General features: G+C 36.2%; 1 protein-coding gene across 1 annotated transcript in view; it reads left to right on the top strand.

Moving 5' to 3' along the window:
• The window catches only part of LOC113805085 (nephrin), a 110,537-nt gene that overhangs the window by 97,910 nt on the left and 7,627 nt on the right, over positions 1 to 5,000 (top strand). The gene's annotated exons all lie outside the window — the stretch shown is intronic.

The following is a 5,000-nucleotide window of genomic DNA, read 5'->3' as shown; positions in this document are numbered from 1 at the left end:
GGCGGCGGATCCCGTTTTCTATGCGTCTGTTTTATTTTTATTTTTTGGTTGGCTTGGTATATTTTTTTTTTTGTGGTTATCATTACGTTTTTGGTGGCTTGATTTTTTTTTATATATGATGTACATTTTTTTGCTTTTCGTTTTGTTTTTTTATTATTATCACTATCACTATTAATTTTTAAGTTATTATTATCACCATTGCTATTATTTTTGTTGTTATTTATTATGATTATTATTATTTTTGTTTTGTTGTTTTATTGTTTTTGTTATTATTATCGTTATCATTATTATCATTATTACTATTATCATTATTATTGTTGTTGTTATTATCATCATCATTGTTATCATCATACTCATCACTGTTTTTATTATCATGATTATCATTACTGTTATTGTTATTATTATTACTATTATTATTATTATTATTATCATTATTATTATCATTGTTATTATTATTTATATAGTATTATTGCTATAATGATAATAATAATAGTAATAGTACAGCAATGGTAAAAATAATGATATATAGTAATGGTAAGTATTATCATCATCATTATTATCATTATTATTATTATTACTTCATTGTTATTATTATCATTATCGTCACTGGTAGTAGTAATGGTTCTTGTTGTCGTAACATTATTATTATTAGTAGTAGCATAAGTATAAATAATGTTGTTATGATATTACTGCGGTTTGGCATTATTCCATATTCCATAATGCTGTTATGTTGCCAACCACTCTTACTCTTACTTCCTCTTCCTCTTTCTTTCCTCCACCAACTCTCTTCTCCCCCTTCTCCACCAATTCTCGGATCTTCGGCTTTATTCCCCATCAATTCCCTCTCTCTCTTTCTCCCTCTCTCTCTGTCCCTACCCCACCAACTCTCGGATCTTCGCCCTTATTCCCCACCAATTCCCTCTCTCTCTCTTTCTCTCTCTCTCCCTTTTTCTGTCCCTTCCTCACCAACTCTCTTTCTCTCTCTCTGTCCCTTCCCCACCAACTCTCGGATCTTCGGCCTTATTCTCCACCAATCCCCCCCCCCTTTCTCTCTCTCTCTCTCTCTCTTTTCTGTCCCTTCCTCGCCAACTCTCCTTCTCTTCCTCTCCCTTCCCCACCAATTCTCCTCTCCCCCTTCCCCATCACAATCTCGGATCCTCGGCTATATTCCCCACCAATTCCCCCCTCTCTCTCTTTCTCCCTCTTTCTGTCCCTTCCCCACCAACTCTCTTTCTCTTCCTCCCCCTTCCCCACCAATTCTCTCTTCTCCCCCTTCCCCACCAATTCTCGGATCCCTCGGCCTTATTCCCCCACCAATTCCCCCCTCTCTCTCTTTCTCCCTCTTTCTGTCCCTTCCCCACCAACTCCCTCTCAATCTTTCCCTCTTTTTCATCCCTTCCTTACTCTCTCTTTTTCTACTTCACCCCCCCACTTCCTCTCCACCGCCTTCACTCTCCCACCCCCACTCCTAACTACCCCCCCCCCCTCTTTCCCTGACCAACTGTTCCCCCGACATCCTCCCTAACCCCCCCCCTTCCCCCTCACCTTCCCAGACCAACTCTCTAACACCCCCACCTTCCCTAACCCCCCCCCCCCCCCGCTTCCTCACCATCGCTTTCCCTCTCCCTACCCCCCTCTCAGCCCCCCCTTCCCAGACCAACTCTCTCCCCCCGCCCATCCTCCCTACCATCTCTCCCCCCCTCCCCCGCCCCTTCCCCCCTCCTCCCCCCTCCCCCCTCTCAGCCCCCCCCCCAAGAAAGATTTCGCAGCGGAGACAAATGACCCGAGGGAAGCCGGAGGGAGGTCAAAAAGGTCATTTTTGCTGTGAGGACAAAGTCGTCGAAGTTGGCCTCGTTTTTGCCTCGTCTGTCTCCCTCTCCTCTTTCTCATTATCGCTCTCCTCTTCCTCTTTCGCTGCTGCTATCGCGGTTTTCCTTGGTTCCCCTTTCTCTTTCTTTCTTTCTCTTTGGTTCTTTTTTGTGTTTGTTTTCTCTTTTTGTTGTTGTTTCTTTGTTCTTTTTTTTCTTTTTATTTGTCTTCTTTTTGTTTTGGTTGTCTTTTTCGTATTTCTTTTTCTTTGTCTTCTGTTTGTTTTGGTTTTCTTTTTCGTAATACTTTCTCTTTTTTCTTCTTTCACCTTCTTTCATTTTAGTTTACCTTCTTTCTCTTTTTTTCTTCTTTTTGGTTTTCTTTTCGTCTATCTTCTTTCTCTTTTTCTTCTCCTTCCTTCTTTTTTATTTTCGTCTCCTTCATTTCCTCTCTTTTAATTTTCTTTCTTTTATTCTTCTCATGCTCATTCTTATTTTTTTTTTTATCTCTACCTTTAGTTCTTTGGTTTTCTTCTTTTATTCCTGTCTCTCCTATTCCTTATTCCTTTCTCTCTCTCCTTCTTTGTAATGTTCACCTCCTCTCTCTTATTCCTTATCTCCACTTTCATCACCATTCCTTTCCTCCTCCTTCGCCTATTTCTTTCCACATTCTTCTCCTCTTCCTCCCTCCTCTTTATCTCCCTTATCCCCCCCCTCTCTCTCCTTCTTCCTTTTCCTTATTCCCTCCTTTCTTTTTTTTCATTTTTTTATTTTTTTACCCTTTCTCAAAAGTCATTTTGGGGGATTCTGTATCATCTTCATTCTAGATAAGAAGATGGAAGAGAGAGAGAGAGAGAGAGAGAGAGAGAGAGAGAGAGGGAGAGAGAGAGAGAGAGAGAGAGAGAGAGAGAGAGAGAGAGAGAGAGAGTGAGAGTGAGAGTAAGAGTGAGAGAGAGAGGGAGAGTGAGAGAGAGGGAGAAAGAGAGTGAGTGAGTGAGTGAGTGAGTGAGAGAGAGAGTGAGAGTGAGAGTAACAGAGAGAGAGAGAGAGAGAGAGAGAGAGAGAGAGAGAGAGAGAGAGAGAGAGAGAGAGAGAGAGAGAGAGAGAGAGAGAGAGTGTGAGAGAGAGAGAGAGAGAGAGAGTAAGAGTGAGAGAGAGAGGGAGAGTGAGAGAGAGGGAGAGAGAAAGAGAATGAGTGAGTGAGTGAGAGAGAGAGTGAGAGTGAGAGTAACACACAGACAGACAGAGAGAGAGAGAGAGAGAGAGAGAGAGAGAGAGAGAGAGAGAGAGAGAGAGAGAGAGAGAGAGAGAGAGAGAGAGAGAGAGAGAGAGAGAGAGAGAGAGAGAGAGAGAGAGAGAGAAAGAGAAACAGAGAGAAAAAGAGCATCTAAGTATTCATAAAACAAAAACCAGAGGCACTACTTATTTATAATGTAGACTTTGCAATCGTAGTGATAAATTACTTACAATATGATCAACTTTGAAGCAGTTAAACACTTATAAGAGAAATTACTGACTAGTGAAATGAGATAAATAAAAAATAATAATAATAAAAAAAAGATAGAAATAAACAAGAGCCATTCAATACCTTTAAAATTCTTGATATTGCAACTAATTAAAATCTTTGATATTGTAAAGGACTTTCAGAGTGACTAATTCGAATCTAGTCAAGTTGAAAATGACTTTCACAGCAACTAACTAATACTTATTAATATCATTTTTTTTTCTTTTTTTTAAGATCAAACCAGTCTAAATCCAGTGTAAGTGAAAATAAACTTCAGAACAACTATTCTACATTTACTGTAATCAAAGAAGGACTTTCAGAGCAATTTAACACTTAGGATTAGATATATTCACCCATCATATGCACTTAACATTATATACACCTAACTTAATACTTGGAGTTGTATATCTTAACCCGTTATATACACTTAACATTGTATACACTTAATTTAAGACTTGGAATTATATACATTCATCCATTATATACACTTGAATTATATATTCGCCCATTATATATACACATTATATACACTTAACTTAATACTTGGAATTATGTATATTCACCCATTATATACACAATTTAACACTTGGAATTATATACATTCATCCATTATATACGCTTGACATATATATTCACCCATTTGATACACTTAACATTATATACACTTGATTTAACACTTGGAATTATATATATGCACCCATTATATACACTTCATTTAAGACTTGGAGTTATATACATTCATCCATTATATACACTTGAATTATATATTCGCCCATTATATACACAACATTATATACTCTTTACTTAACACATGGAATTGTATATATTCACCCAATTTATACACTTGAATTATATATTCGCCCATTAAATACACTTAACTTAATACTTGGAATCATATATATTCACCCATTATATACACAATTTAACACGGAATTATATATATTCACCCATTATATACACTTGACATATATATATTCACCCATTTCATACACTTAACATTACATACACTTAAATTAACACTTGGAATTATATATATTCACCCATTATATATACTTGATTTAACACTCGGAATTATATACATTCACCCATTTCATACACTTAATATTATATACACTTAACTCAACACTTTGAATTATATATATTCACACGTTATATACACTTAACATTATATACATTTAATCTAACACTTAGAATTATATACATTCATCCATTATATACACTTATGTTATATATATTCACCCATTTTATACACTTAACTTAACACTTAACACTTAGAATTATATATATTCAGCCATTCCCACAACCCATCTGAAAGAGATGAAGGGATAATGCAATTGAGACGAGCAATGCAAGTGCAATGCTATATCGAAAACCGAAAAGCTTTCAGGAAAAAGAAGATAAACTGATTTTTGAAGTTTGTGGGAATTTTCAGAGCAATAGGTATTGATTTTTTAATCTTTTTTATTTATCTATTTTTTTTATGCATTTTTTTATCTGTTTGATTGGAGTTTGTATGACGAATGGATGAATGAATGCAAAATGAATGAAGAGATTATTGAATTGATAAAGAAAGGAAGAAGCAAATGGATGAATAGGTAGAATAATGACTGTATAATTAGGTAAATTAGTGAATAAAATACTACAGTAAATTAATGAATGGAAAATCATAATAGGTAGGTTGATAGGTA

The sequence above is a fragment of the Penaeus vannamei genome, chromosome 26 (assembly GCF_042767895.1).
Source record: "Penaeus vannamei isolate JL-2024 chromosome 26, ASM4276789v1, whole genome shotgun sequence".
Classification (NCBI taxonomy): Eukaryota; Metazoa; Arthropoda; class Malacostraca; order Decapoda; family Penaeidae; genus Penaeus; species Penaeus vannamei.
The sequence above is the reverse complement of the archived record's forward strand: the minus strand, read 5'-3'. Positions and strand labels throughout refer to the sequence as shown.